Source organism: Zalophus californianus, chromosome 14 (genome assembly GCF_009762305.2).
Source record: "Zalophus californianus isolate mZalCal1 chromosome 14, mZalCal1.pri.v2, whole genome shotgun sequence".
Classification (NCBI taxonomy): Eukaryota; Metazoa; Chordata; class Mammalia; order Carnivora; family Otariidae; genus Zalophus; species Zalophus californianus.
Window position 1 is genome coordinate 55186012 of NC_045608.1, and position 13800 is coordinate 55199811.

Consider the following 13800-nt stretch of genomic DNA (forward strand, 5'->3'; position numbering starts at 1 on the left):
GACTATACCATTTTGCATTCCCATCAGCCATAAATGAGCGTTCCTCTTACCATAGCCTCACTAGCACTTGGTCTTGGCAGTGTTTCAGATTTCAGCTATTTTAATGTATGTGTAGTGGTATTGGATTATTGTTTTAATTTGCACTTTCCTGATGACATGATACAGAGCATGTTTTCATGTGCTTATTTTCTTTTTATTATTATTATTATGTTATGTTAATCACCATACATTACATCATTAGTTTTTGATGTAGGGTTCCATGATTCATTGTTTGTGTATAACACACAGTGCTCCGTGCAGAACACACCCTCTTTAATACCCATCATCAGGCTGACCCATCCCCCCACCCCCTCCCCTCTAGAACCCTCAGTTTGTTTCTCAGAGTCCATAGTCTCTCATGGTTGGTCTCCCCCTCCAATCTTCCCCCCTTATTCTTCCCCTCCTGCTATCCTCTTCTTCTTCCTTTTTTATTTAACATATAACGTATTAATTGTTTCAGAGGTACAGACCTGTGATTCAACAGTCTTACACAATTCACAGTGCTCACCATAGCACATACCCTCCCCAGTGTCTGTCACCCAGCCACCCATCCCTCCCACACTCCACCATTCCAGCAACCCTCAATCTATTTCCTGAGATTAAGAATTCCTCATATCAGTGAGGTCATAGGATACATGTCTTTCTCTGATTGACATATTTCGCTCAGCATAATACCCGCCAGTTCATCCACGTTGTTGCAAATGGCAAGATTTCATTCCTTTTGATGGCTGCATAATATTCCATTGTATATATATATATATACCACCTCTTCGTTATCCATTCATCTGTCGATGGACATCTTGGCTCTTTCTTGGACATTGCTGCCATAAACATTGGGGTGCATGTACCCCTTTGGATCCCTACATTTCTATCTTTGGGGTAAATACCCAGTAGTGCAATTGCTGGATCATAGGGTAGCTCTATTTTCAACTTTTTGAGGAACCTCCATACAGTTTTCCAGAGTGGGTGCACCGGCTTGCATTCCCACCAACAGTGTAGGAGGGTTCCCCTTTCTCCGCATCCCCGCCAACATCTGTCGTTTCCTGACTTGTTAATTCTAGCCATTCTGACTGGTGTGAGGTGGTATCTCATTGAGGTTTTGATTTGGATTTCCCTGATGCCGAGCGATGTTGAAAACTTTTTCATGTGTCTGTTGGCCATTGGATGTCTTCTTTGGAAAAATGTCTGTTCATGTCTTCTGCCCATTTCTTGATTGGATCCTTTGTTCTTTGGGTGTTGAGTTTGATAAGTTCTTTATAGATTTTGGATACTAGCCCTTTATCTGATATGCCATTTGCAAATATCTTCTCCCTTTGTGTCGGTTGTCTTTTGGTTTTGTTGACTGTTTCTTTTGCTGTGCAAAAGCTTTTTATCTCGGTGAAATCCCAATAGTTCATTTTTGCCCTTGCTTCCCTTGCCTTTGGTGATGTTTCTAGGATGAAGTTGCTGCGGCTGAGGTCGAAGAGGTTGCTGCCTTTAGGATTTTGATGGATTCCTGTCTCACATTTAGGTCTTTCAACCGTTTTGAGTCATTTTTGTGTGTGGTGTAAGGCAATGGTCCAGTTTCATTTTTCTGCATGTGGCTGTCCAATTTGCCCAACACCATTTGTTGAAGAGACTGTCTTTTTTCCATTGAACATTCTTTCCTGCTTTGTCGAAGATTAGTTGACCATAGAGTTGAGGGTCCATTTCTGGGCTCTCTATTCTGTTCCATTGATCTATGTGTCTGTTTTTGTGCCAGTACCATACCATCTTGATGATGACAGCTTTGTAATAGAGCTTGAAGTCCGGACTTATGATGCCGCCAGCTTTGCTTTTCTCTTTCCACATTCCCCTGGCTATTCAGGGTCTTTTCTGGTTCTGTACAAATTTTAGGATGATTTGCTCCATATGTTTGAAAAAAGTTGATGGTATTTTGATAGGGATTGCATTGAATGTGTAGATTGCTCTAGGTAGCATTGACATCTTCACAATATTTGTTCTTCCAATCCATGAGCATGGAACATTTTTCCATTTCTTTGTGTCTTCCTCAGTTTCTTTCATGAGTATTTTATAGTTTTCTGAGCACAGATTCTTTGCCTCTTTGCTTAGATTTATTCCTAGATGTCTTATGGTTTTGGGTGCAATTGTAAATGGGATCGACTCCTTAATTTGTCTCTCTTCTGTCTTGTTGTTGGTGTATAGGAATGCCACTGATTTCTCTGGATTGATTTTATATCCTGCCACTTTACTGAATTCCTGTATGAGTTCTAGCAGTTTTGGTGTGGAGTCTTTTGGGTTTTCCACATAAAGTATCATATCATCTGCAAAGAGTGAGAGTTTGACTTCTTTGCCGATTTGGATCCCTTTTATTTCTTTTCATTGTCTGATTGCTGTGGCTAGGACTTCTAATACTATGTTGAATAGCAGTGGTGATAGTGGACATCCCTGCCACGTTCCTGACCTTAGGGGAAAAGCTCTCAGTTTTTCCCCATTGAGAATGATATTCTCTGTGGTTTTTTCATAGATGGCTTTTATGATATTGAGGTATGTACCCTCTATCCCTATACTTTGAAGAGTTTTGATCAAGAAAGGATGCTGTACTTTGTCAAATGAAAACACAACTCTTCAAAATCTTTGGGATGCAGCAAAGGCAGTCCGAAGAGGAAAGTATATAGCAATACAAGCCTTTCTCAAGAAATAAGAAAGGTCTCAAATACACAACCTAATCCTACACCTAAAGGAGCTGGAGAAAGAACAGCAAATAAAGCCTAAACCCAGCAGAAGAAGAGAACTGATAAAGACCAGAGCAGAAATCAATGAAATAGAAACCAAAAGAACAGTGGAACACATCAACAAAACTAGGAGCTGGTTCTTTGAAAGAATTAAGATTGCTAAACCCCTGGCCAGACTTATCAAAAAGAAAAGAGAAAGGACCCAAATAAATAAAATCATGAATGAAAGAGGAGAGATCACAACCAACACCAAAGACATACAAACAATTTTAAGAACATATTATGAGCAACTATATGCCAGCAAATTAGATAATCTGGAAGAAATGGATGAATTTCTAGAGATGTATAAACTACCAAAACTGAACCAGGAAGAAATAGAAAACCTGAACAGACCTATAACCACTAAGGAAACTGAAGCAGTCATCAAAAAACTCCCAACAAACAAGAGTCCTGGGCCAGATGGCTTCCCAGGGGAAGTCTACCAAATATTTAAAAAAGAATTAATATCTATTCTTCTGAAACTGAAATAGAAATGGAAGGAAAACTTCCAAAGTCATTTTATGAGGCCACCATTACCTTGATCCCCAAACCAGACAAAGACCCCATCAGAAAGGAGAATTACAGACCAATATCCTTGATGAACGTGGATGCAAAAATTCTCACCAAATACTAGCCAATGGATACAACAGTACATTAAAAGGATTATTCACCACAACCAAGTGCGATTTATCCTTGGGCTGCAAGGTTGGTTCAACATCCACAAATCAATCAATGTGACCCAATACATTAATAAAAGAAAGAACAGGAACCATATGATCCTCTCAATAGATGCAGAAAAAGCATTTGACAAAGCACAGCATCCTTTCTTGATCATGTGCTTATTTTCTATCTGCATATTTTCTTTGGAGTTTCTCTTAGGGTCTTTGGCCTATTTTTAAAACCACATTGTCCGTTTTCTGATGTTGAGTTTTAAGAGTTCTTGTATATTTTAGATGAGTTCTTTGAAAGTCATTTGCAAATATTTTCTCCCAGTTTTTGACTTGACTTTTCAGTCTCTTGATAATGCCTTTCACAGAACGACAGTTCTTAATTTTTTAATGAAGTCTAGTTTATCAATTTTTGCTTTCATGTATTGTCTTTGGTTTTATCTAAAATGTCATCATCTTGCCCAAGGTCATCCAGATTTTCTCCTATGTTTCCTTCTAGGAGTTTTATAGCTTTGCATTTTACATTTAAGTCTGTGATACATTTTATTTTTTATTGATTTTTTAAATTAATTAAGTAGGCTTCATTCCCAATGTAGAGCTTGAATTAACTACCCTGAGATAAAGAGTCACATGCACTACCAACTGAGCCAGCCAGGTGCTCTGTCTGTGATCCATTTTAAATTAATGTTTGTGAAGATTATAAGATCTGTGTCTAGATTCATTTTTTTTAAATATGTGGATGTCCAGTTGTTCCAGACCACTTGGTGAAAAGACTGTCTTTTGCAATTGCATTCCCTTTGCTTCTGCTTCTTTGTCAAAGATCACTGACTATATTTATGGGAGTCTGTTTCTGGACTCTATATTCTACTGATTTATTTGTTTACTCTTTTGCCAATTAAACACTCTTGAATACTGTAGCCTTGAAATAAATCTTGGAGTGAGATAGTGTTATTCTTATTTTTTAAATTTTTAAAAAGATTTTTATTTATTTGAGAGAGAGCAAGTGTGTGCACAGAGAGAGAGAGAAAGGGAGAAGCAGGCTCCCCACTGAGCAGGGAGCCCGACCTGGGACTTAATCCTAGGATCCCTGGATACCTGAGCCAAAGGCAAATGCTTACCAACTGAGCCACCCAGCTGCCCCGAGATATTCTTCCAACATTGTACTTCAATATTGGGTACTCTGGGTCTTTTGCCTTTCTGTAATAACTTTAGATTCAATTTGTTACAATCTACACAATAACTTGCTGGGATTTTGATTGAGATTAATCTATAGATTAAGCTGGGAAGAAGTTGAGTCTTTTCCGGAACATGAAATATCTTTCCATTTATTGATTTCTTTGATTTCTTTCATCAGAATTTTAAAGGTTTCCTCATGTAGAACTTGAACATATTTTTTAAACGATTTTATTTATTAGAGAGAGAGCGTGTGAGAGTGCAGAAGCAGAGGGAGAAGCAGGCTCCCCACTGAGCAAAGAGCCCGATGCCATGCAGGACTCGGACTCGGTCTCAAGACCCTGGGCTCATGACCTGACCTGAAGGCAGATGCTTAACTGACTGAGCCACCAAGGCATCCCAAATTTGAACATATTTTGTTAGACTTATGCCTATGTATTTCAGTTTGAGGTACTAGTATAAATGGTATTCTTTTTTTCTTTTTTTTAAAGATTGTTATTTATTTATTTGACAGAGACATAGCAAGAGAGGGAACACAAGCAGGGGGAGTGGGAGAGGGAGAAGCAGGCTTCCGCTGAGCAGGGAGCCCCATGCAGGGTTCAATCCCAGACCCCTGGGATCATGACCTGAGCTGAAGGCAGATGCTTAACTACTGAGCCACCCAGGTGCCCCAATGGTATTGTTTCTATTTTCAGATTCCACTTGCTCACTGCTACTGACTTTAGTGTATTAACCTTGTGTTCTGAAACATTGTTATAATCACTTACTAGTTCCACGAATATTTTGGTTGATTCTTTTAGATTTTCTATAGTGATGATTATGTCATCTGCAAACAAAGACAATTTTGTTCATCCCAATTTGTATACATTTTCTTTTTTCACTTTATCACATTAGCAAAGATTTCCAGTATGACCTTGAAAAGGAGTGGTGAGAGAGGACATCCTTGCCTTATACCTGATCTTATGGGAAAGCTTCAGGTTTCTTACCATTAAGTATGCTCTTAGCTGGAGGGTTTTTGTAGATAGTCTTTAACAGGTTCAGGAAGTTCCCCCTCTCTTCCTAGTTTACTGAGAGTTTTTAATGAGTGGGTGTTGAATTTTGTTAATTATTTTTCCTCATTTATTCATACGATCATGTAATTTTTCTTTAAATTGTTGATGTGATGGTTGATATTAATTGATTTTTCAGATGTTGAACCAGCCTTGCATACCTGGACTACATCCCCCTGAGTAGTGTTGTATAACCTTTTTTTTTTTTTTAAGATTTTTATTTGACAGGGAGACACAGCAAGAGTGGGAACACAAGCAAGGGGAGTGGGAGTGGGAGAGGGAGAGGCAGGCTTCCTGCTGAGCAGGGAGCCTGAGGTGGGGCTTGATCCTAGGACCCCGGGATCATGACCTGAGTCGAAGGCAGACACTTAACGACTGAGCCACCCAGGTGCCCCTGTATAACTTTTGTAATCGTTGTTGGATTTGATTTGCTATTTGTTATTACGGAATGTTCTTGCACTTATAACCATAGAAATATTGGTCTGTAGTCTTCTTGTAATATCATTGTCTGGTTTTGGTATCAGGATAATTCTGGCCTCAAAAAAGGATTAGGAAGTATTCCTTGTACTTCTTTTGTTTGTTTTTAAATAGGCTCCATGCCCAGTGTGGAACCCAATGCAGGGCTTAAACTCAATCCTGAGATCAAGACCTGATCAAGAGATGCTTAACTAACCAAGCCATCCAGGTACCCCTACTTCTATCTTCTCAAAGCAGTTGTAGAGAATTGGTATAATTTCTTCCTTAAACGTTTGGTAGAATTTACCAGTGAACTCCTAGAGACCTGTGCTTTCTGTTATGGAAGGTATTGATTATTAATTCAATTTCTTTAATTGATAAAGACCTTTTATGATCATCTGTATCTTCTTGTGTGAGTCTTGGCAGATTTTATCTTTCAAGGAATTGATCCAATTCATCAAGGTCATCAAAATTTGTGGGCATAAAATTGTTAGTACTATTTTTTATCCTTTTGTTATCATTGGGATATGTAGTAATATTTCTTCATTTGTGATATTAGTAATTTGTATCTTCTCTTTTTTTCTTAATTACCTTGTCTAGAGGCTTATCAATTTTACTGGTCTTTCAAAGAATCATGTTTTGGTTTTGTTAATTTTTCTCTCTTGATTTACTATTTCAATTTCATTTATTCTGCCCTAATTTTTGTTTCCACCCACTTTGCATTTAATTTGTCCTTTTCCTAGTTTCTTAAAATGGAATCCTAGATTGTTGATTTTAGAACTTCTTTTTTAATATATACATTTAATGCTATAAATTTCACTCTAAAGGCTTTCACTGCATCCCAAAAATTTTGATAATTTTGTTTTCATTTACTTCAAAGTATTTAATTTGTTGACTTATTTGACTCATGCATTATTTAGAACTCTGTTTAATCTCCATTTGGGGCTTTTCTAGCTATCTTTGTTACTGATTTTTTGTGGTCTGAGAGCATTCAATGTATAACTTCAGTTTTTAAAAAATTTGTTAAGGAATGTCTTATGGTCCAGAATGTGGTCTATCTGGGTGAATGCTTCATGTGAACTTGGAAGAATGTATACTCTGCTATTGTTGGGTGAAATAGTCTATACATGTCAATTATGTCAATCCAGTTGATTGATGGTGCTGTAGATTTCAACTATGTCCTTACTGATTTTCTGCCTACTGAATCTATCCATTTGTGATAGAGTAGTGTTGAATGAAGTCTCTGACTATAATAGTGGATTCATCCATTCTTCTTTGGGGTTCTATTGGTTTTTGCCTCATGTAATTTGATAGTCTATTATTAGGCACATACACATTAAGGATTGTTCTGTCTTCTTAGAGAATTGAGCCCTTTATCATTATATAATGCTCCCCTGTATCCCTGATTACTTTCCTTGCTCTGCTTGAAATTAATGTAGCTACTCCTGTTTTCTTTTGATTAGTGTTAGCATCGTGTATCTTTTTTCATATCTTTACTTTTCACCTACAAGTGTTTTTATTTTTTTAAAGATTTTATTTGACAGAGAGCATACGAGAGCACACACACAAGGAGAGGGAGGGACAAGGGGGAGGAGGGAGAAGCCGAGCCTGAGGTGGGGAGCCCTACGCAGGATTGGATCCCAGGACCCTGGGATCATGATGACCTTAGCCGAAGGCAGAAACTTAACTGATTGAGCCACGCAGGAGCCCCAACAAGTGATCTTATTTTTAAAGTGGTTTCTTCTAGATAGCAATTTTTTTTGTTGTTATTTTTTGGTCCACTCTAACAATCTGTGTACATTTATATCCTTGACATTCACAGTGATTATTGACATAGTTGGATTAATAGCTATAATATTGTTACTGTTTTGTCTTCCACTCTTTCTGCATTTTGTGGTTCTAATTGAGCATTTTGTGATTCTACTTTCCTCCTTTCTTAGCATATCAGTTATGCTTCTTTCTCTTAAATTTTTTGAAAGTTTTCCATATAGTTTATAATAGATTTACAACTAATTCAAGTGTCCTTTCATATAACACTATACTACTTCACAGATAATTCAAGTACCCAGTAGTAACAAAATCATCCTAATTTCTCCCTCATCCTTCATATAATTGCTGTCATTCATTTTACTTATATGTAAGCATACATAACTGGATATATTGTTGCTATTATATTTTGAATAAACATTTTTTAGATCAATTAAATATAAGAATAATTAAAGCTTTTAATTTTTCTTTCATTCTCTGATGCTCTTCCTTTCTTTACGTAGATGAGTTTCTTACCTATGATATTTTCCTTTCCTCTAAAGAATATCTTTTAACAATTCTTGCAAGACATGTCTACTGTCCACAAATTCCCTTGATTTTTGTTTTTCCAAGAAAGTCTTTATTTCTTCTTCATTTTTGAAGCCTAACTATAGAGGATTATAGGTTGGTGGCTTTTTTTTCTCTCTCAACATTTTTTAAATATTTCAGTCCATTCTCTCTTCCTTGCATGGTTTCTGAGAAGTTGGATATAATTATTTGCCCCTCTATAAATAAGGTACCTTTTTTCCTCTGATTTCTTTTAGCACTTTTTAAAATATTTGATTTTCTTAGCTTGAAGATGATATGCCTATTTTTAATTTTTTTGGCCTCTATCCTGCTTGGTTTCTGAGCTTCCTAGATCTGTAGTTGGGTGTCTAACATTAATTTGGAGGCATTCTTATTTCAAAGATTTCTTCTCTTCTTTCTCTCTTTTTCTCTGGTATTTCTATTATGTTGTTGCTATAACTTGTGTAATTGTTCCACAGTCCTTGGATATTCTGTTTTGTTTTTCACATTTTGTTCTCTTTGACTTTTGGTTTTTGAAGATTCTATTGAGATTCTCAAACTCAGATTCTTTATCCAGCCATGTCTAGTCTACTAATAAACCCATCAAAGCATTCTTCATTTCTGTTAGTGTTTTTTTTTTTTTATCTCTAGCAATTATTATTATGTTTTGGACTTCCATCTCTCTGCTTACATTGTCCATGTGCTCTTGCATGCTGTCTTTTTTATCCATTAAAGCCCTTAGCATATTAATCATAGTTTTTTAAAAGAAACTCCCAGACTGATAACTCTAACATCCTTGCCATGTCTGAATATGATGCTGCTCTGTCATTCCAAATTGTGTTTTTTGGCTTTTTGGTATGCCTTGCAAATTTTTCTTGATAGCTGGATCTGAGGAAAATGAACCGCTATAAATAGGTCTTTAGTAATAGGTGGTGAGATGTGGGGGAGGGGCATGCTCAGTAGTCCTATGATCAGGTCTCCGTCTTGAAGAGAGCCTGTGTCTCTGGACTGTGAACTTCACATGTGCTTCTCGGATTTCCCCCCTTTCCTGTGTGACAGGATGGCTGGAGTTGGTATTTTCCTTCCTCCATGTGGAAGGTTAAAGGCTGGCTGGAGTTGCATATTTACCTTCCCCAAGGGTGTTTAGTTTCTGATAATACCCCATCAGGCTAGGCTTGGGTGAAATAGTTTCTCCTGTGGGCAGATCTCAAAAAGAACAGAATGCTCTGGTGTATTTTACAATGTTTTATTTTCCCCTCTTCCTGCTGGGAGCACAAGGGGATTTTTCTCCACAATTCATCATGAGAACCTGATAGAACTCCTGGAAATGAAATTCACAACAGTGTGGAGGACCCTTTATGATTGGATCTCCCTGGAGTTTTAACTCTCAGACTGATCCACACTAAGTCTCTAGCAATTTATTACAGTTCAGATTTTCCTACCTTAGCACTGATTCTTGCCCAGGCTTCTACCCATGGGGCTCTGGTACAGTAAGTTTTGGTTTTCTGTATTCATTGTTCATCTCTTCAGTTGGGGGGTCAGTGGTTTACCCTGTGGCTTCACTTCTCTTTAAGGATCTAAAGGAGACCTATTTATTTTTCAGTTTGTTCAGCTTTTTACTTATTAGGGTGGATTGGTAACTGCCAAGCTTCTTAAATGCTAACTGGGAATGGGAAGTTCCCCTATTTTTTTGTTGTTACTGTTTCTAATGTTTATCAGCTTGATAAAACTGCAATTTATGTATTCCTGTACTGAGCTTCTTGTACCTGAGCTACCTGTGTCTGTGGTTTTGTTTCTGTCATTAATTCTAGGAAGTTTGCAGCCATTATTAATAAAATATTTTTATCAGCTTCATTCATTTTTTCTGATGTTTCAATTATGCATATGCTACATCTTTTTAAATGGTCCCACATTTTAGACTTATTTAAATTTTAATGTTTTTCTTTTTGCATTTCAGTTTGAAAAGGTTCTATTGTCCTGTTTCAGGGTAGTGGGGGGCACAAATACCATTTGTGGGGAGAGCTGACTTCAAATTGCAAGTCTGTGTCTTCTAACAATCAGTTCAGGAAGGTAGTACCTGTATCTTATTTATAATGTAAATAACACTCACCAGCTTTCACTGCTTAAGAATAATAATGAGGGCAGGAATATCAGTATTTGTCTTTGAACACCTCTGAGTGAAACCACTGGAATCTCAACAACATTTTCTTTTATACTACTCTCACAAAATTCCTTAACCATTACCTGTGAGCATTCTCCAATGATTTCCTTAGCCAGCTTAGTTGGCTGACAGTCAACAATGATAATGCATGTTTCTTGTTGTTTTCTTCTTTGACTAGTAATCCTGTTGCCATCACCACTCCCAGTATTCCTGATGGGACAGCCGTGTTCCATCAGTTTCTGATGATATCTCTTGTGCTTCAACCCTTTCAATTTTATTTTCAGAAACTTTCTTTTTGAAGCTGTTGAGATACTTCCTTAAGGCTGATCACAGAACAATAAAACTAATGCTTCTTGTTTTACAGCCCAAACATTCCATCCTCAACAATTAGGTACCCAGAATAGAGCTCTCGAGAAATAATCCTCATTTATTTGGAGGGGTACTCTCCAGGAGGTAAAGAGCCTTTGTTCCCCACTTGTGTTTGAGAACTTAAGTTCTGAAGACAACTATTCATTCAGAAAAGTGTTATCCATAGGTCTCCCAGAAGGGTTCTAAGAGTTTCATGCAAGTCAGATCAATCTGTTCTGATGAACTTGAACTCCATACTGGGTTCCCTTTTATACTCTTTACTGGAATTGGACTCTGCTGGAAGCTTGATTTCAATTTATTCCAAGTTCAGAGCCAATGGACTATAACTGTTCTCTGTTCTATCCTTTATCCATGTGTCAATGAGCATGAAAACCCATCAGCACGTTCAATGTTTTAAGAATTATTTCTTTATATGGATTTATTAAACCATTAACAGCCATATGTGCCATCAAAGTAGCCTCATATGAAGGCAAGATTTTTTAAGTTCTGGATTTTCTTGCCCATGGAAGATAATCATATTCTAAGCTGTGCTTTCTGAAATTTATGTGACCTAATTTAAGAGTATTTTACAAAGCAGAAAATTAAGTAATCTGGTCTAGAAAAATTGGCCGAAGAGGCCAAGTTCAATTTAGTCTACTTTATTTATAATTTGAATCTTGTTTATTTCCTTAAAATATTGAAAATCAGCTTATATTAATAAAAGTGATACAAAACAATTAAAAGTAAATCAAAGAAGGAGACAGACAAAGCAGGTGTCTGGGATGAGTTAGTTACAACAAAAGGGTGCAGCATTCAGTTCTTAGGCTCCTCTCCATAGAGTCCTCTGCAGAAACAGTTATGAATTGCTGCTGACATCTTTTGAATGCTTACTATGCATCAGGCCCAATTCTAAGGGCCTTTTTATGTGTGAATTTCTTTTACTTCCATAACTACCCTGAGGTAAGTAGTATTTACACCCACATTTTATAGATGAGTAAACTGAGGCAAAGGAAAGTAAATAACTTGCCCAAGGTAACATGGCTACTACATGAGAGTTGGAATCTGAACTAGGCAGTCTGACTTCAGAGTGTATGCTCTTAACCACAAAGACTCTTCTTATTTTCCAGGAGGGAACACCAAGAGATAAAAATTTTTCTTGCCCTGAATTTCAGAAAAATGTAGTTAGGTTAGCCTTAGACTGGGTAATGTAATAGAAAAATTAAAATCAAAAATTTGGTCCCAGTTTTGCAAAAGAAAGAATGCACTTTCCACATGGCAACTTCTTGTGTCACTATCTTCCAAATTCGGGAATACCATTAACCTACAACTTAAAGGTGTATGCACTTTGCTTTATAATGTCATCACTTAGCACAGATTAGCCAATGCTTAAAAATATATATTGTAGATTATTGAGTAAAGTCCTATACCTATAGAAGTCAAAATGCTGGTTTGTAGGATGATGTTATCTGGATGAGCACTGGGTGATGTTTAAGGATGGCTTGCTTTAACTCCATATAGAAATGGGGTTTGGTAGGGTGAGCTATGGAACTGGAAAGGACCAATTTGGCCAGAAAAAAAAGTCGGGTTTAATTAAATACTCTTGTCCATAAAAGAAAGTATCTTACAAGATATGCATTTTTTTAAATCAGGGACCATATTTATTAAATATTATATTATATGTGACATTTACTCCATTAGTTAAGAGTTAGGGAAACTGAAATGAAGGTGTTATTACTAAATAAACATGAATAAGTGCTGCAAGAATATCCAGAAACTGTTTTTTTAGAAGTTTAATTTTACCCTTACAATTACCTTCCTTGAGGTAATGCCATATGGTGAGTTTGTATAGGGCTAACTATCAAACTCCTCACACTTTAAATACATCTATAGAAATAGTTTTGTTTTCAAATCATGTCATATATATGTATGAAATATAGAAATAAGTATGAAATATAGAAATATAGCTATCTTCTGGTGGCCATCTTATATTCCTTTTGTTTCACCGTTTATCTTGTAAGTAGAAAGGAATAGAGGGGTAAAAAGCAATTGAACATTTAGTTATTTAAGCAAAAGGAAAAATTTTGTTTCCAGATAGAAAAGCTTCAAGTGCTTTTTGGCTAGTTACTGTTTGTCGTTAGTCTCTCTTCCAGTAGGGGGCAGGATGTAGCAACTGTAAACTCAAACTTCTCAGGGGTTAAATGAGGAGCAGTATCACCTTCATTTGGAGTTACTGTTTAATTAAAAAGCTGTTATTTTTTCCTCTGATATATATGTTCTGATTAATTAAGTCCCCAAAAGTGAGATTGTGATAATTTGCAAAATACTGTATTGTAACAAATTAACACGTTAGCCCAGTTCTCTTCCAGAATATGCTTACACAGATTTCAAGGAAGTATTTTGCAGTGTTGATAAATAAGCAAATGGAAATTTAAAAATTTACTATATACTTCAGGCTATACTCAGATGTTGTATTTTAGGACAAGAAGACAATATAGATGTCTATTATTAACTAAGGGAGAGCCATATATGAAGTGCTTTGCAGCAGTCCTTGGGGCTGGCCTTTTTCCAGACTGGGGGGCGGGGGGCAGAAGTAAATGGTACAAAAGCTCTGCCTGCAAGCAGCCTGCATTCTCTTCTGAAAGGGCCACAGAAGGACCACACAGAAATTGCTGACTAAATAAAATGTTTGTAGGCACTCATAATTGTTAGAAAATGAAATAGGCTGGAGAGTGGTTAGGTGGTCAGGAAGACCTCTCTAGACTAGGAGGCCATCCCCAAATTCTATGTGGGCTGCTTTCTAATAGCTCATTTTTAGGTCCATGGTTTGTTACTGAGAACTA